Genomic DNA, 19935 nt, shown 5'->3' on the forward strand with positions numbered 1-19935 from the left:
GTCGTGGCACAGTGGTTAACGAATCCGATTAGTATCCATGAGGTTTCGGGTTCGATCCCTGGCCTTGCTCAGTGGGTTAAGGATCCGGCGTTGCCGTGAGCTGTGGTGTAGGTTGCAGACGCGGCTCGGATCCCGTGTTGCTGTGGCTCTGGTGTAGGCCGGTGGCTACAGCTCCGATTGGACCCCTAGCCTGGGAACCTCCATATGCCACGGGAGTGGCCCAAGAAATGGCAAAAAGACAAAAAAAGAAAAAAAAAAAAAAAAAAAAGAGGATGAAATGGAGAAGAGAGCCTGAAGGCAGATTATTCTAAAGTATATGTTCAAGCTCAAGTCTACTGTCTTAAAACAAAACAGAGGTGCACAGGAATTTAGCATGGCACATCCTTTTCAGGCTGGCAGTTTCCAGTGTGGTGAGAAGGACAGTCTGGAGTTCAGCACAAAAATCATGATTTTCATTTGTTCTCTTCAATGCATTGTTTTGGTGTGCTTAATTTTTCTACCTGTGGTTGTTCTAATAAGATCAACTGCTTAGGTTTACAGGGGTAAGCTGGTAACCAATGTAGCATTGTGCATGGATTTATGCTAGCTTCTCTTGGTACGGTAAGAGATATAGCTCTTGGCTCATTTTGGCCAAGAGCTGCTATAAGATATCTGAAAGGGAATTATAAGATTCGTTTGAACCCATAACACTGAAATTTATACCATTATAGCTCACCTCTCCTGAATGTGGTCTGAAATCTCTTATCAGTTTGGAAAATTCCTATACCTTGAATGATTGCTTATTTTCTCTCCTCTCCTTCTGGTACTTCAACTACATATATGCTAGAACTCTTCACTGTGTTGCAGATGACTTATTGATGTTTTTCTTTATTTTCCATTCTTTTTTCTTTGTATTTCCATCCAAATATTTTCTAATGACCTACCTCTCAGTTCACCGATCTTTTCATCAGTGGTTTCTAATCTATAATCATACTCATCGAAGTTTTCCAATTTTCTGTTTGAGTTTCCATTTATTTCTGGTACAAGCGTCTGCTGAAATTCCCCATCTTTTCATTCATTTTTAGGAATATATTAATCAGTTGATCCATTTGGATCATCTATGTTTCTCCTTAATAATTTCTTTCTCTTGTCTTTTGGGCTCTTACATTCTGACATGCCTGATGATTTTTCATTGAAAATTGACAAGATGTGTGAAAAATTAAAGGGGTAATATGAGGCTTTAAATATACTGTCTTCCGCCAGAGCTACAGGTCTAATAGCACATGTGGCTACTTAAAAAGTGAATTTGAATTAGAATTAATAAAAGTAAAAATTATTTCTTTGGTCATACTAGGTTCAGTTCAAGTGTTCAGCAGCCCATACGCTGGCAGCTACCTCATCAGGAGCACAGATGCAAAATACTGACATCATCATGAAACGTTCTGGACAGCTCTGCTCAGAGGGTTTATTATTGCCTCTGGAAGAAGGTTACTCCAGGTATAATTGAGGCGAGTAGAATCTGGGCTTTACTCTTTCAGAAGTGTGTTCCCTTTCTGTTTTTTTTTTTTTTTTTTTTGGTCTTTTTGTCTCTTTCTAGGGCCACACCTATGGCATATGGAGGTTCCCAGGCTAGGGATCCAATCGGAGCTGTAGCTGCCGGCCACAGCCAGAGCCACAGCAATGCCAGATCTGAGCCGCGTCTGTGACCTACACCACAGCTCATGGCAACGCTGGATCCTTAACCCACTGAGCAAGGCCAGGGATCAAACCCACAACCTCACGGTTCCTAGTCAGATTCATTAACCACTGAGTCACGACGGGGACTCCATGGTTGTTCTTACTCTTAGGATGAAGGCCTTCAGGGGCCCTAAATGAAATCCTGAGTTTTTCACCAGCTCTCCCCTCCCTAATTTTTTTCTCTGCAGTTCCATTAGACCGTTCATAGGTTTACTCAACTTCTTAATTCCTTGGCTATCACTTTCTTCTTGTCTCCTAGTTTCTTCTCAGTACCACTTATGAACAGGCAAATGCCTTAAGTGGAAAAAAAAACCCCATCAAATATTGAGCTTTCCTCCGTGCATGTCATTTCTCTCTGCATCTTGGCTTCTTGAGCAGTTTCAATCCTAGTATATCTCAAATATATTCAAACAGACTTTTTAAATCCATCTTTTCTGGTTATTTCAGCAAGAGATTCATTTGATACAAGCTCAATCATTATAGCCAAGGAGTTCCATTGGGTTAAGGATCCAGTGTTGTCATGGCTGTGGCTCTGGTTACAACTGTGGCTCAGGTTCTATCCCTGGCCTCAGAACTTCCACATGCTGCGTGTGGGGCTAAAAAAGAAAAAAAAAAACTATCATAGCCAAAAGCAGAATCTTCTCATTCTCTCTCCAACTCCTTACCATCAGGCTTCCATCCTCTCAGTGAAATATTAAAATACTGAAACACTGAGACTTCCCTGTCCAAGTCACTAATGACCTCGGTGCTATCAAATTCGAAGGTCAACTCTTAGTTCTCATCTCAGAAAGGCGCACAGCAGCATTTGAACTCTGACGGTTGATACCAAACCTTCTGCTTGACTTTTCCAATTACAAATTTAATAGGCATCTCAAATTTAAGGTGTCTAGCTATAAACTCTTGATCTCTCCATTATGTTTCTCTCTCAATCTTCCCTCACCTCAGTAAAGGACTACTTTGTACAGAATTTCAACTGCACCGACCAGATGCTTCAATCACCTCTGTCTCTTCTCCAATGGCTTTTTCTGTTTCACTTAGAAATACAGTCCAAACTCCGTGCCACCACCTACAGGCCAAGATGATCCGTCCTCTCTCTACTTCCTGGCTTCATCTCCTGCTGCCTCCTGCCCTCTCACTTTACTCCAGTGATTCCGGTCTCCTTGCTACTCCTTGAACATTCAAAGGAGCTTCCTCCGTTGGGACCTTGTACCTGCTGGTCCATCATACAAGGTCTTTGCTGAAACATCATTCCTCACAAAGGCTTTGCCTGATTGTTGCATAAAACTTATACCCCTTCCAGCATTCTCTGTCCCTTTACCCTGTTTTTGCTTTTTGTGGTTTTTTTTTTGTTTTGTTTTGTTTTTTTGTCTTTTTAGGGCCACACCTGCGGTATATGGAGGTTCCCAGGCTAGGGGTCAAATCAGAGCTGTAGCTGCTGTCTTACACACAGTCATAGCAACACCAGATCCAAGCTGTGTCTGTGCCTACACCACAGCTCAGGGCAATGCCGTTTCCTTAACCCACTGAGCGGGGCCAGGGATCGAACCTACATCCTCAAGGATACTCGTTGGGTTTGTTACCACTGAGCCACAGTGGGAACTCCACCCTGTATTGCTTGTCTTCTTTGCTCTTATCACCAGTCAACCAATCATCTCTGTATTTGTTTGGGTTCTGTCTTTGCTAGAACGCAGGCTCTTTCAGAGTAGGAATGGTATCTGTTTCATTACTGCTTTATCCTGAATGTCAGCCGCAAAACTGTAGAAAGAACGCATCCCTGTTTTACAGGTTGGGAATGGGAAGAACACAGAGGTTAAGCAACCTGACCCAGGACACACATCCAGGGAGTGGTGGGGCCAGGCCTGAACCTGGCAGCCTAACTCCGGAGTCTGTGCTCTTATTGACTACACTGCAGTCTGTCTAATGGAGGAGGTTTCAATGAACAAAAACCATGTGAATTCACAAAACTTTTGCTTTCAGGATTGTTACCTGAAACCAAAGGAGACAATACAATGGTGTCATGTCGGATGCCCTGGAGCCTCCCCGAGTCTTACTTATTTTCTACACAGATGAGGATAGCAGAGAAAGAATCCCATCCTCAGTGAGGGAGAAAAAGAGTGAGGCCCATTCCTCCGTCAAGCCAAAGCCACAAACAGAGTCGAGAAGAAAGGAGGAGGAAGAGGAAAAGGAAAAGGGGAGAAAGAGAAGAAAGGTGGAGAAAGGAAAGAGAGAAGGAGGGAAGGGGAGAACGAAGGAGGCAAGGGGAACCTCACGTAGGTTCAGACTTGACTTCTTTTCACCTCACACCAAACTCATATCACAACACAATCCTGCAACTGACTAAATTTCTTCTTATCGACTCCAACTCAATCTGAGGACAGGGAGGAGAAGCAAAGGACGTAATGAAATCTTCCTATAAGCCCAAACAAGCATGGCCTCGCCATCGTCAGCCCTGGTTGAACAGAGAGAAGAAAGCTAAAAGAAGGTGGATCCTTGGCTGGAGAACAGAAGGGCCAAGTGACGTGCGAACACTCTACCAGAAGGGCTCAGGGAGCAAGCAGAGGAAGAACGACTTCAGGTAGGCTAATGAAACCTGTCTGTCAGCGGTGAAAGGATGAATGGGGATGGCAGAGGCCCAGCCACTCGAGAAAAAAGGATTTTGATAGAGGTCAACAGTCTATTCACGGTCTATGTTCAAGATTGGAGGATAAATAAGCTCTTACAGAAATGACGCAAAGTCTAGTTAGAAAGGAAGAAAGCCATGTGGTTTGTATTTACATGTGCTTTTATTTCGAAACGTTTGCTCTGAAAACGGTCCAAGGAGTTGACCACCTGTTGAGGCCACTTCTTCTCTGAATGGACAATTATCAAAATGCTAAGTAATTTATTTACATAGGAAGCTAAACTCTGCCTCGCTCTACCTTTTCTCACTAATGCCACTTGCTAAACTGCACCGGCCCACCGTGTCCATTTCCCCCAATATGAAGTGTTTCGAAAGCTTTCCTCTTCTCCTGTTAGGCTCTCTCCCCTCTTCTTTGGTTTAACGCTCACTCTCAGTAAACTCCAAGCCCAATTCCCGTCATCACCTGCTAGACATTTGGATCAGGAGCTCATCTTGCTTAGAGCTCAAGCAACGTGACCAAGCCTGAAGAGCACCAGTCCCGCCACCCCTGGACAAGCGCTTCCCCCGATGTTCCCACCTGTCAGGGAGTCACCTTGGGCTCCACTGTTTCTCTACCCCAATCCCAATTGACACGTCTTTGCGAAACAGTACCCCATTGGTCCTTTCCTTCCATTTTCCTTGCCTTGGCTGGAATCCATGCCATCATTCTCTCTCCCTGGGACTTCTAATTGGTCTTCTTACCTCCAACCACCCTTTCTTCCAGTTGCTCTAACATAGCCCAGTTACGTGAGCGTTTTTTATTCAAAATTGCCTGTGCTTTCGCATGGCCATTAAGCAAAATTCAAATCCTTTAACTCAGGATTTGAGATAACCCATACTGTGATCTGACTCTATGGGATTTGTCTTACTGTAGCTCTATATCAACAAAAAGAATAATAGTTGAAACATAGTCACCATTTTTTAATCCCTTAAATGTTTTGTATAGATCATACCTTCTAGAACTATGCTGTTCGGTATGGTAGCCAAAAGCCACATGCAGCCACATGTAGCCACAAGCCACACGCACCTGAAATGAGGCTGGTCCCAATTAAGATTTACATCAAGTGTAAAATACACACTGGATTTTACATCAAGTGTAAAATACACACTGGATTTTTGAAGACAGCATGTATAATAATGTATGCTGTGTCATTAATTTTGTATTGGCAATATTTGTACATAGTAGGTTAAATAAAAATATTTTAAAAATTACTTTCACCTGTATCTCTTTAAATTTTGTGGTGTCAATCTTGAGAAATTTAAAATTACATGTGTGGGAGTTCCCATCGTGGCGCAACAGAAACACATCTGACTAGGAACCATGAGGTTGCGGGTTAGATCCCTGGTTTTGCTCAGTGGGTTAAGGATCCGGCATTGCCGTCACCTGTGGTGTAGGTCGCAGATGCGGCTTGGATCTGGCGTTGCTGTGGCTCTGGTGTAGGCTGGCGGCTACAGCTCTGATCAACCCCTAGCCTGGGAACCTCCACATGCTGTGGGCACGGCACTATAAAGACAAAAAAAAAAAAAAAATTACATGTGTGGCTTGAATTTTGTAGCTCACATTGTATTTCTATTGAGTGGTTCTGCTTTAACATGACAAATATGTATGCCTATAGCCAAAAAAAAAAAAAAGGCAAAAACAATATAGAAAGAGAAGAATGCTGGGATTTGGGAGTGCATTTGCTCATTTTTTAAATAAAAATTTAATTTTTATAATAAAATGCATGATTAATTATATTTTAAAATTATCATATTCACAGAGTTCTCGTTGTGGCACAGAGGAAACGAATCTGACTAGGAACCATGAGGTTTTGGGTTCGATCCCTGGCCTCACTCAGTGGGTTAAGGATCCGGCACTGCCGTGAGCTGTGGTGTAGGTTACAGATAGGGCTTGGATCCCACATTGCTGTGGCTGTGGTATAGGCCGGCAGCTGCTGCTCAGATTCAACCCCTAGCCTGGGAACCTCCATATGCTGTGGGTGCAGCCCTAAAAAGCAAAAAAAAAAAAAAAAAAAATTTAGCATATTCACCCCACAAGATAATTCTTTTTATAAGAAGCCTTTCTTGGGAATCTCATTCTTAAAAAATTTCTCCCTCATTGGATTTCTTAATGTTCCTGGTCTGAAGCCTGCTACATATAGAACTATCCAGGTGGTACTTAAAAAATACCACCTGCCCAGGCTAAGCGAATCAGAACTTCTGGGGTAGGGTCTGGTTTCAACAGCGACATGAAAAACCACAGACCTATAACAACAGCCCATTCCATACTGCAGCACTTAGTATATGCTCCCTTTAGCACAGTGAATTGTCTATGTGTTATTTTATCTCCTTCCTTAGACTCAAGGTAAGCATCTTAGGTAAGCATCTTTGCATCCTCCATGTCATAGGCTTTTATACATCATAGTTTTCTCATAAGTCATATTACATCAGTGCTGAAAAGTTGAAAAGGAAATAAGTGAAATAACTGTAGATAAATTTAATGAGTTCTGTGCATCAATTACTGAGATAGGCACTTAATACCTCAGTTATTCACCCCCTTGATATTAGGATGTGCGTACTATTACTGTCCATATTTTACTGATGTGAAAATGGGTGCCCAGACAATAAAATACAACAGCTGTGACATCCCACAAATGTCAAGATTTGAACATAAATTGAATGACTGCAAAGCACCAATGGTTAATCACCACCACCCTAAAGAAACGGCGGCTGTTACTGCTCTCTATATCGGGCATCACCACCATGCAACCTGATCAGAGGGTAGGCGGCTGATAAAACAAGAACAGGAGGAAAACTTGACCTTTTGTGAGTAGCGTTTAGTGCTAGCAGGGAGTGAAGAAGAAAGTTTAGTTTGGACTGGAGCCCACTGAGGGCTAATCACGGAATCCTGGGGCATCACCATTTGCACACTCCTCATCTGAGGCCCAGAGGAATTCACACTGATGCCCCAGGGCTGAGCTCCTCAAACCTTACCAGGCACGCACATCTCCTGGGGCCCTCATTACGACACGGATTCTGATTCAGTAGATTGAGGTGGGTATTTAGTAGGTCGATTCTGTATTTCTAACAAGCTCCCAGGAGGTGCCAATGCTATTGGTCCTTGGACCACATGAGTAGAAAGACTAGTCTGAATTAAATAACGCAACTGTGCAATTAAATAATACAGTTCTACCGCTGTATTATTAATAACCATTTCTCTCCATGGTACAATGTAAGGTCTATAAGGTCTTGTTTATCACATCACCTAGAATGGCGTAATGCCTATATTGAAGAATCAATAAGATGTAACAAATTGTAAGGACATATTTACACAGTTCCACTGGTTTTTAACCAATTTATGCATTTTATATTTTACTTATCTTCAGAGGGTGTATTATTTTTGTTATTCTTACCAGTTATTCTTTTTATTATGCTATGTAAAATATTTAATGGTATATAAGGCTTTCTTCTTTATAAATTTTAGTTGCATAATATACACAATTTTAATATAATGCTAATTTTTAAAGAAAAATTGAAATGTAATAGATAATACTAAATAATTAAGATGAAGGCCATACAAAATGGGATAAAGTATAGAATAAATTTCCTATTTGTCTCAGCATATTTTCCATTCCACTTCTCCAGAGGGAGTCACTTAATCGCTTTCTTAAAATCCATGATATAATAATCTGTGTGAATGTAATTGTGTTTAAATATATGTATTTTATTCTGTAAAAATAAAAATGAAATTAAAAAAAAGACTAGTCTGGACAACCTGTCTGCAAGGTTACTACTCTGAGATTTCCTCACATGAGAGTGAAAATCTTTGACCAGTAGCCAACTAAGTCAAATACTGGCCTGCATTCAATGTACCAAGCATTCATTGAGGGGCCCCCTATAATTCGTGCCTGGGGCCTAGCATTCACTGTGAAGGCCGAGTACCTTGCTGAGGTCAGGAATGTCTGAGTGATGATTTGTTCCTGCTCAAAAGGTGTTCCTGCGAGGAAAACAGTTAAACAAAGGGACAACTGCAGCACAATCCGATACATGTTATACAGAGAGGGATTCAGGAGGGCGGGCGGCTGAGAATACAAAGCCACCTAATTGGAGACTCCCTTGGAGGAGAAGGTCCACAGTCTCAAATCTCTTCCACAGAGAGGAGAGTGACCAGCTGAGGAATGCTTTGGATCCTTTTGGTAAAGGGTCCAGGATCCAAGGGTGTGTCCTGCTATTTCTTTTCTTTTCTTTACTTTGTTTTTGTTTTTGGCTGCCCCATGGCACATGGAGTTCCTGGGCCAGGGATCAGATCAGATCTGAACCGCAGTTGCAGCCTACACCGCATCTGTGGCAACACCAGATCCTTAGCCCACTGTGCTGGGCTGGGGATCGAGCCTGTATCCCAGTGCTCCTAAGACACTGCTGATCCCATTGCTCCACAGCCAGAACTCCGTGTCTAGCTATTTTTAATTAATACCGCCAGGAGGCAGCCTGTGTTATCTCACCGACTGATGCCATCCATGCTGGAGCCCCAGGAAGGCTAAGTACTAAGGCTAAGCCGTCCCTCCACTCCACCCTGACTGCATCCAATGGGTGGAAATTCCTCCCTCATATACCTCTTAACTGGCTTTCCAATCTGTCCCCTGTCGTCACCGTCTCCACTGCCACCCCAGTGGTTTGACCACATAGCAAAGGATTACTGAATTCGCCTCCACGTGGGCCTTCCTTGGTCCACCTTATCTTTTCCTTCCACCCCTGCCAACAGAGAGATCTTCCCAAGAAGCAAAGCTGATCATAGCATTCCCTGCCTTGCAGTCTTAAGTGTCTCTCAGCTGCTTACAAAGATTAACATAGAGCTCTGTAGTTGAAGCACCTCTCAGGTCTCTACCTGAATCTCCTCTTCAAGCTACTCCTCTGAGAGCTTGTGCTTGGGACCCCGTGAATTGGACTTGATCGCCTATCTTGAATCAGTGGATGAAGTTTCCAAGCTCCAACTGCGCTGCTGCTGTATTCCGAGGACTGCTCTCCTCCACCTGCCTCTTCCCTGGGTTTCCTCCTACTTAGCCTTCAAATCTCAGCTGAGATGCGAGTCCCCGGCCAGCCTTCTCTGCTTGCCAAGTTGGACAGGGAATGGTTTAATCATCCAATATGGCAGTTACTATACTACATCACAATTATTTTTGCCACTGGAGTCTGAGTATCTTGTGCTAAAGAGAAGTCCGTGTCTTTTTAGTATCTCCTTCTAATTAATGCCCTGCGCAGCTCCTTATCAATTAGTAGAAACAATGAATATTCGTTGGGGTCGTCTTTCTAGGCAGTCAGCCCCTTAACAAACATGCTCTCTCCTTGAGTGGGCATGAGAACCTGATGGGAGAGGCCGCCTTATGGAATTTTACCCAAGTCAAAAGTTGGATGAAGGTTGTAAATAGAGGTCCTAGTTGTAGCCCGGGTGTCCTCGTGGATGAATGACAACTGTGCAATATTTATAAAATTCATACTAACTGAATAGACTTGGGAAAATGAGCTTGGAACCAAAAAGCCCTTCCCTGGCCAGTCTGGTTAATGTAAACACTGTCCGATCATCATTTAACCGGCCACCTGGAAATACCTAATCTCCCAAAGGATGCACTGGTGTCCAAAACTGAAGAAATTTTCCATCATAGGTGGTTTTTTTTTTTAAATCCTCTGTTTCAATGATAAGAATATAAAAGTACGCAATTCTCTACACAAATGACAAGGAGATAAAAGGCTGAATATGATATGAAGTTCATATCTTATTATGCATTACATTTTAATTAGAGGGAGTGCTAAGTTAATAATGCGAAATTTTTGTGTAGGAACTGCTCCTATTATCAGTAAAAATACAACGCTGAAACAAAATTAGAGAAAAGGAAATATCACACCTTTGTTTCTAAAGAATTTGCATGAAGCTCTGAGAGAGCAAATAATGAGGAATGAAAGGCGTCTTTGTTATTCAGCAATTTCTATGATCTGCCAGAATGTCAAATAATCCATTTAATCAATCAGAAATTAAAGAATGTGGCAAACCTCCGGGTAGTTTGAGATTACAGCTGTGCAAAGGACTTCAACTATAGCATGAATCTATGTCACAATAGCAATTACTTAATGACTTGTTTTTCTATAACCTTGCTGATGTAGAAATACAGTTTAGGTTTCATGTTAATTGCAGCTTCTCTCCTGTTTGAATCTTGTGTACTTGATTTGAGGCTGTTTACATACAATCGTTCAACGTGTGCGTTAATGAATCTCACTTTTATAGGGAAACGCCATCTATTAAAAAGAAACCCTTGCTATGTTTTAGCCCAAAATTTAATGATAACCTTCAAATCTTTCTTACAACGTGGTAAGCACAAGCTTTGGAGGGGATTTGAGGATTTTGAAAACATGAAACATTCTGATAACCCAGGATGGGCAAATCACTCCTTCACTTATTCAGTGAATGTTGAGTTCCTTCTCTATACGAGGCCCTCTGCCAAGGGCCTGAGGGGAAGAGGATCAAGGCCAGAACCAGTCCTTTCTTTCATGGAGCCGAAGTTACAGGTGGGACGGAGACCCCTCATTACTTATACAATGAAGGGTTAATTATAAACGGAGTCAAAACTCCTGAAAAAAAGACCATTTTTTTCTGGGAATATGGAACAGAGGCACCTGACCTGGACTGGGAAGCTGTGGGAGGGGGAGAGTCTGAAGGGTGAAGAGATGTCCCTTCCTGGAAAGACAGACACGGAGCCGTGAACGAGGCCGCCTTCAGATGGAGGCAGCCCAGCCGCGAGTGTAAAGAGGTGGAAAGCACGGACAGAACCCAGGGACAGAGGGACGCGAGGAGAGGGGCGGGCGGCGAGGCTGGGGGTGGACGGGGAGCCAGGGCCCAGATCCTATAGTACCTTGGAGGGCATGGTGGTGACTCTGGCCTTTATTCTAACAGTTTGGGAAACACAGAAAAGGTTTTAAGACGGAGAGGATGGTGACGTGTCAGTTTGGAACTGGATTGTTTGTTTTCGCTTTTTAGGGCCACAGCCACTGCATATGGAAGGTCCCAAGCTAGGGGTCTAATCAGAGCTGTAGCTGCAAGCCTACACCAAAGCCACAATGCCAGATCCAAGCTGCCTCCACGACCCACATCGCAGCTCAGGGCAATGCCAGATCCTTAACCCAGTGAGCGAGGCCAGATATCGAACCTGCATCCTCACGGATGCTAGTCGGGTTCATTACTGCTGAGCACAGCCGCAACGGGAATTCCCAGTTTTGAATTTGAAGAGCTATGTCAGGCTGCACCGTGAGACTAGAGACCCAGGGAGGGTGCAGGACAGCTTGGAAGTGCCATGCTGTTGCAGTCGTCCTGGCATTTTGACCTCGGGTTGTTAGCAGTGGGGTCAGAGGAAAGGTGATGGATTGAAGTGATACATAGAAACTATAACTTGACATTAGAAATGGGGTAGGAACTATACCAGGGATTATTCCTGAATTTCTGCTTTATGCAGTGGGTATAATTTGAAGAGGTGAGAAACTGTGAAGGAGGCCCAGATTTAGGGAGAAAGAGAATGAATTTGTTTTGAACGTGTTGCAAATGATATACCTTTGAAATGTCCTGTGGAGATGTCTAGAGTTACGTATATGGATTTGGAACCAGAAGAGTGATAGCGGAAGAGGTTATAAAGCCACCGGCCTAAAGAAGCTTACCCAGGGAGAGAAGAGAAAGACTCAGGTCCAAATTTTGAGTAGTTTCATATTAAAGTTTGGGACACAGATGAAAAAGCCAACAACGATAACAACAACAAAAAATGGGAGCCATAGCCAGAGAGAGAAAAGGGAATAGAAAATAGAAAATTGTTGTGTCAACAGATGAGAATATATATATGGAGGTTCCCAGGCTGGGGGTCTAATCGGAGCTGTTGCCACCAGCCTACACCAGAGCCACAGCAACGCGGGATCCGAGCCGCGTCTGCGACTTACACCACAGCTCACGGCAACGCAGGATCCTTAACCCACTGAGCAAGGCCAGGGATCGTACCTGCAACCTCATGGTTCCTAGTCAGATTCATTAACCACTGAACCACGACGGGAACTCACAGAATATCTATGTTTAAAAGGCTCTGATGAACAGGGTAGTTGGCTATGGAGTCAGCAGTAAAATGAGAACTGAACCAGTTGCTTAGATTCAGCTACGTGGAGGTTATTGGTGACCTTAAGAAGAGCTGTTTAAGGATATGAGTCATGGATGGGTTATGAGCATATTGCAGAGAACTGAGAGGAAGTCGGAGAAGGAAAAGGGAGAAGGTGATTATATCACAACATTGATTTCCATTTGTCTAACATTTACTACGTTCCAGGCACTACTTTAAATCGGAACTCATTTAGCTCTTACAACACCCCAAAAGAAACACCCTATCATTTTACTAGTCCTCCACAGAGAGGTTAAATAACTCGTCCAAGGTCACACACAATGATCATTCTTTGAAAAAGTTCTGTACATGAAGGAGAAGAGAGATTTATTTGGGAAAGTAGCTGGAGGGGTTGACTTTAAAAGTAGCTTAGAGGTTTGTTTTTGCAGGGATAGGAAAATGTCCTTTTTATCCCCTCAAAGGAACGGAGCTACGGCTCCCATCTGATCCCCACGAGGAGAAGGAGGTGTGTGTCCCAGTCACGGTTCAGCAGATCCAAGGAGGATCGGGACGGGAAGTGCTTTGTGTAAAAATGTATCACATTTAGACTAAGAATTCCTTTGAATTTTACTTTTACATCTGTGCGACAGAAAGCACTTCTTCTTCTCCAGGAGTGGAAGTCAGAGGAGACAGTGGCAGATTGATGGCGCTAGTTTTACAGTATTTGGGAAGTGGTGGCCTCCCACCTCTGAAAGCAGGCGTCAGTGTCGCCTCTCTAGGATGCCTTTCCTGATCCCTCCAACACTCCTGAACCCTGGGCATTCCTTTTCACAGCCCTCATTCCACTCTGACCACTTGCTCCGTCTGTGTGTTCCACCCGCACCATGAGTCCCCCCACCCAGCACTGTGGCTGCCTTGCTCTTGGCAGCATCCCGTCCCCTGGCCTAGGGCTTGGCCTATGAATCAGTGGGTGAACTTAAAATCGCCAGGTTAAATTTCAAGTGTAATTACATTTCTGCCATTTTTGTGTCCATTTCCAACCTAATAACCCCTAGATGCTACATCTCCAAAGTGCTGTATTTCACCAAAGCGTTTCTGTTCATGAATCGCTAGAGCTGAGCCTCAAAATCACCTGGAGTCAGGATGGAAACTATCCCAGATTACAGATGAGGAACTTGGGTCAGGAGAGCAAGTGACCTTCACATGCTCACACGTCTAGCCAGGGGCAGAGCTGAGCCTTCTGATTGTAATTCTACTGTTGAATGTGCCATCCATCATTGGGCACTGTACCCGGTGACCTCAGAAAGCTTCTGTGGATTGCAAAAGGATGGCTGAGTCACTATGAAATACCTACTCCACCACCCCCTTTTATTCTTGATGCCACCTGCCCTAGTAGAATTAGGATACAGATCTTCCTCCACTGTGCTGTCTAACAAGGAAGTGGGGAAGGGTCTGGAAAGCCTTCCCGAGGGACCCAGTGATCTGTGGCCCTGTGCTTCCCTCATGGGAGGCAGGGAGCTTACTGCTCAGGTACCCAGAGGACAGGCACCCTGATAGGGCCTGCCCTGCCTTTTCTCGCATCACTTTTTGAGCAAGAGTTATGGGAAAATATTGGCAACAACAGCCTGAAAGCAGTACCTGGGAGGCAGAGGGTGTGGGGCGATTGGGGTTCACGAATCTTCCTTTTCCTGGGCAGGTTCCACCCTTAGGGATGTGTATGGGGGGATGGGGCTGGGCACTCACTCCAAACTCAACCCTCCGAGGAGAAGTGAGGATAGGGGGTCCTATTGTATCACAGAGTATGGGTTTGGAACTGAGACACATTCTCTTAACAACCGGGGCATCTAGCATGAGTCATGCCCTGGGTTTGAGGACAGACACCAGGGATGCAATGAGAGGAGGCGAAAAGCAGCCCAGTGACTCACCATCTCACAGACCTTCAGTTTCTATAACTGGAAAAAAAAATGAGGACAATAACTTCCTGGTGAGATGGCCGAGGATTAATCGAGATGCTACACATAAACAACATCGCCTGAAACAGGCTGTTGGTGGATTATTGCTTTTTTTTTTTTTCTTAGTTCCTGTGCACCTTGGAAGGGAAGATGGTGTGGAGATGGAGTGAGAGCGAATGAGGCTTTGGATATCTTAAGAAAAGTTTATTTTCTACACTTGAGAAGGTATAGCTGTTGACACATACTGGAAGTCCATTGGCTTTAAAGATCTAGATTTGATAAAATGAGGAAAATATTTATTGGAATTATTTCCTACAACATAAGGAAGAAGTGGCCATAACCAAGGCACATATATTCAAAGTAAAAAACAGAATTTTCCAAATCATGTGTGTTATTTGTGCAAAGCCTGGTTTCTTTCAGGTGAGCCTCACAACTTTCGGCCCATGAAGTTAAAATAAATGTGTGCTCTACTACATATAAAATAGATAACAACGACCTACTGTATAGCACAGGGAAATTTACTCAATACTGTATACTAACCTACATGGGGGAAGAATTTGAAAACGGATGGAGGGGTGTGTGTGTGTGTGTGTGTGTGTGTGTGTGTGTGTTAGGAGCTCCTGCTATGATGTAACAGTATCAGCAGCGTCTTGGGATTTACTTTGCTGTACACCTGAAATGAACACTTTTAAAGTCAACTGGATTCTAATAAAATTTTTAAAAATAAAATAAAATAAATGTATGCTTCTGAAACAAATAGAAATGCTTACATATACACGTCTAGCCCACACAGCTATGGTGAATGACAATTAAGTTCATGCATTCTGCTTCCCTTCGAGGTTTCTTGTGAATTTGAACAATTTGTTTATTTTACTTGGGCTCTTACATTTTCTTTCTTTTTTTTTTTTTGCCTTTTCTTGGGCCACTCCCTCAGCATATGGGGGTTCCCAGGCTAGGGGTCCAATCGGAGCTGTAGCCACAGGCCTACACCAGAGCCACAGCAACTCGGGATCTGAGCCGCATCTGCAACCTACACCACAGCTCACGGCAACGCCGGATCGTTAACCCACTGAGCAAGGGCAGGGACCGAACCCGCAACCTCATGGTTCCTAGTCGGATTCGTTAACCATTGCACCACGACAGGAACTCCTCTTACATTTTCTTTAGAGACATTAATGCCGATCAGTAACAGAGCGTTCTCCATAAATAGTTTGGAATTTCAGATTTCCTGCATTTAGAGAGGAGGTACCCAGGTTAAGACACATGTTCATATATTAAGGTTTTTTTTTTTTTTTTTTTTTTTAATCAGGACACAGTGTTCTATTTAAGCTATTAATTGATTCGTCCCTCAAGATCTTTTTAGAAATAAACAGAGCTCTGTTAATTATTCTTGTTTACCACGGATGTTAAGCACTGTTTGATCTTCTGCTATGACATTCTTGTAGCAAATCAATCCATGAATAAGGTAAGAACACCTTATCTGAAAAGAGATCTTATGAAGGCATACACATGTGAGAAAGAAAAAAAACAAAAACCAAAATACAGTATTGGTTTTGAGGATTTAAAAGGAAAGGCAAAATATAATTCCAAGTTTTCATTAGCCTACATTTCCCTAGAGAGAAAGAGGAGGTGTGTGTGTATATGTGAGAGAAATGTCTTCAAAGGCATATAGCTTTCTATAAATGTATGCATTCATTTGAATAGTCATTCCCACAGTGTCCAAACGACAATTTTGTGTTAGCTCAGAGGAGCACAAACCCTTTTCCTTTGGGAAGGAGACCGGTTATCTAATTGTTTTACTTCTATTCAAAGATTTGCAACAAATGCAACTAGTTTCTTGGTTGTCATTTTATGAAATAAAGAAGGCAAATGTGAAGAGGTCAGATTGTGCAAGAGAAAATAAGATAAACAGCATTCCAGAACAAGTTAATGTAGCAAGTGGAACAGGTAGTTCAGCTTAAAAGTTACATCCTACTCGCCAGAAATCTATCTAATCTCTCGACATCAAGAGAGACTCTTGTGGACATTTTGACATTAATTTCAACAAGGAACAGGTAGACACTGATCATTCAGAGGTAGCACGGTGTACTCTGATTCCTGTAAACTAACTCGCTGTTTTCACATATTTTCAGGTGCTGACCTGAGAGCCACCAGGCCCTAATCCCTCATGCCTAGCCTTGCTCGCAACCAATAGTTTGATTTTGGAACTTCCTTGCCTCTTATGTATAATAGAGGACTTGGAAAATACAGTTTCTGACTTGCTTCTATTTCTAAAAAATTTCTTTCCTCCTATATCTAGAATCAAAGTTCAAAATGTAAATAAGAATAGCACAATTGGACTTTGTCAGGAGGGATAAAAGAACCGGGAGAACAAGGGAATCTGGTTAACTTGGTTAGAAATCAACATGATACTGCCCCCCAAAAAGTCAAACAAAAATTTCTGACACTTTCCTTCTGTTGGAGTATGGACTGCTCTCCCTGGAAAGCAATTTGGTAACATAAATAAAGAGCCATAAAAATGCCCATTAACTTCTGACTCAGTAATTCCACAACAAAACATTTTTTCATAGGGAAGAATTTGTATAAAATTTGATGGGCAAAGATGCACACCATGCTATTACTTATAAGGGGGGGGGGGACACTGGAAAACATAAAGTGTTTTTTTTTGTTGTTTTTTTGTTTTTGGTCTTATGAGAAGATAATGCTTAAAGCATCGTTACTTCAAATGAGCAGAAATACAAGCAATTATTTGCTATTGTGATACATAATGTCAGCATCTAGACACAAAGATGCCAGGAAGTACCTGATGACTATTACCTCATTCAACAAATATTTGAATGTCTACAATGCACAGACTCTGGAGATAAAGCAGTAAACAAGAGACAGATCTATCCCCTCGCCTCCTGGAGCTTATATTCTAGTGAGGAAAGGCAACCAAGCGATCTTTAAAAATTAGGTAGACATGGAGTATATCAGATAAATGAAAGGTGTTACCTATGGCAAAAATGAATCAGAGTTAGGTGGTGGGAGTGTGGAGGAAGAGGGTACTTATTTTTTTTTTTTAATTAAGGTATAGTTAAGTTACAATGTGTTAGTTTCAAGTGTACAAGAAAGTGATTCAGTTATCCACAGACTCATATATCTATATTATATATACATGGGACTGATTATTTGCTAGAGGTTAGTCACGTGACAGGTCTCACTGATAAGGAGACTTTTGAGAAGAGACTTGAAGCAATGAGAAGATGAGACAAGTAGGTGTCTAGGAAGAATATTCTAGGCAGAGGGAACAGCAATTTCAATGGCTCTGCACTAGAAGCGCATTTGGTTTACTTAGGGAACATGAAAAAAATCCGCGAGGGGTTGAACTAGAGGCGGGAGATGAAGTCAGAGAGAGGGGACAAATGCAGGCCTCATGGGGACTTGATGGTCACGGTTGGCACTTTGAACTTAATTCAGCAAGCAACTAAGTCATCATATTCACTGAGCCCTCTTTGCAATCTGATTTTGGATGAGCAATAAGTTGCTTGTATGTTCCCTTTTAAAACCTATTCCCAGAATATGTTTATATCTCTTGGCCAGGAAGCTCTATTTTGTAATGTCCAAATAAACATATGAAAGAGAAAAGAGCTAATGGAATGAAAGAATGAACCATGAGGGCCATAATATTATTACCTTAAACCAACCAATTCATTTTATATTCATCTGGATAAAGGTGAAAAGAGAGATGAGGAGGCCTGGACTAGCAGACAGTCCTATGTCTAGGGGCTCTTTGATGAAAGGTCTTGAAGAGAAGAGCCATCCAGTAAGTAGCATCATGAGAGATTGCTTCAAACCCTCTCCCACTCTACCCACTGACCCTCAGTGTTTCCAACCCAAGGAGAACTGGGTAAGTACAGGTTTGGGGCTACTCTCTCTGGAGTGGCTGCCCTTGGGAGATCTGATTTTAAGAATAGTTTAGAGATGGAAGACCTGAAGCTCACGACCAAGAGGGTCATGTTATTTTGGGCTCCCTGAGGTCCTGGGCTCTGTTCCCCTGTGTAGACTCCACTCTCACCTGGAGCTGCTGCTGAACCTCCCCATCAGTCATGCCTGACATGTGGATATGAGTGACTTTGGGTCATAAATGTAGGCAGGTGAGAGTGGGGGTGAGCATACGTCCACTCTCGCTCAGGCAAAGACAAGTGGGAGGTCCAGATTGGGACGAGAAAGATAAGTCTTTGCAAGGAACCATGGCTTCAGAGTTCCTGCAACTGTCCAAAGAATGACATAATTCTGAACTTGTTATTCCACCAAACAGGAAGTCTTATCATTCCATAGTGCTGCTTTAGGATTTGAATGTGGAAGACAACGCGTGGTTTTTTTGAAGCTGCCCAACCCAGATCCCATGGATATTACTGTCTATTGATTAAGGTAATTTTGTTGGTGAAACCTCTGATGATGTGAAACTTTTGATGAGGTTTTGGGAAGGAAAGAAAGTGAAAAGGATTGTTCTGTCCCGTATTTCACTCTCACCCTGTGCCGATGCCTGTGTCTCCTGCTTGTGGCATGACCACGGTCAGGTCTTTACTCATTTGTTTGTTGGGTGACATCGCTTTTTACGACAGCATTTTGTTCCACTGGGCAGTGATTGATACGCACTTTACAAAGGAATGCACTGTGAGATCTGTTGCCACCCCATCTCCCTGAAAGGCCAGCGTCTAGTGACAGATTCAATATCTAGAGCTGCTGGAGGATGCTGGGTCCTTGTTGAAGGCAACCACTTTTGCACAAGCTGCCTCACAACTTCAGTAATATTGGAGCTTAGAGACAACCACGCAAGAAGAAAAGAGGGGAAAGATCGGACAAGTGTATGGCCATCCTTAAGATCACAGGCCTGCTGGCAGCCTAGACTTGTCTTCTCCCACATGGGTAAGAGCTAATTGCAGCCCACTGGGATTCAGCAGTAATTAATTAATCTGAGAAAGTGTGTCCGTTAAACTCTACTATCTGCTTCTAATGGCACTTGCCATGATATTTAGAAGTAAATACATGCTCCAGGGTCGAACAGTTTGTATGCTGGAAAAATTTCCAAGAACTACTCACTTGAGCTTTTCATAAATTCCTTGATAAATTAATTTCTAAGTCCTTGACTCTTGCCCATGGAAATTTGGCTGATGTCCTAAATCCTGACACAGATCCGTCCCTGATTCTAGAGAACTTTCCTTGCTCTGAATCCCTACAGGAATTTTGTTTATGTCACTCATCACATTTCATCCGGAATGTCCTAGTAATATCTATCCTGCTCCAGAATTGAACTCTTGTAGTAGACCTTTAGCTGAGTATGCGTGTATGCCCTACTTTCCTCACCATACAGTCTATTTCTGATGGTGATAGGGCCTTTTACTTCTTTATTTCCCTCCCCACATCTTCTCCCTTCCTTTCTCTCCCATTAACTTATCCACTACTATTTGAATACGTACTAAGGGGGAGAGATGCTAATAGGATCTGGATATATATCTATATATAT

General features: G+C 42.8%; 2 long non-coding RNA genes across 8 annotated transcripts in view; both read right to left on the reverse strand.

Annotated features, from left to right (window-relative positions):
• LOC100514051 (uncharacterized) overlaps positions 1–19935 on the reverse strand; it is a 167642-nt gene that overhangs the window by 50106 nt on the left and 97601 nt on the right. The window lies entirely within an intron of this gene.
• Positions 1003–16504, reverse strand: LOC146403547 (uncharacterized). 2 transcript variants are annotated; one of them, XR_014804316.1, is made up of 3 exons: positions 15562–16504; positions 3576–5683; positions 1003–3535 (listed from the first exon to the last, which is right to left on the reverse strand). It is a non-coding gene; the product is annotated as an uncharacterized LOC146403547 (long non-coding RNA). The 2 variants fall into 2 exon arrangements; XR_014804315.1 differs by lacking the exon at positions 15562–16504 and having other exon boundaries at positions 3576–6391.

This window comes from Sus scrofa, chromosome 5, assembly GCF_054392235.1.
Source record: "Sus scrofa isolate SSC_HxYL_T2T_F1_AM1 chromosome 5, Sscrofa_HxYL_maternal_Yorkshire_Landrace_v2.0, whole genome shotgun sequence".
NCBI classification, from domain to species: Eukaryota; Metazoa; Chordata; class Mammalia; order Artiodactyla; family Suidae; genus Sus; species Sus scrofa.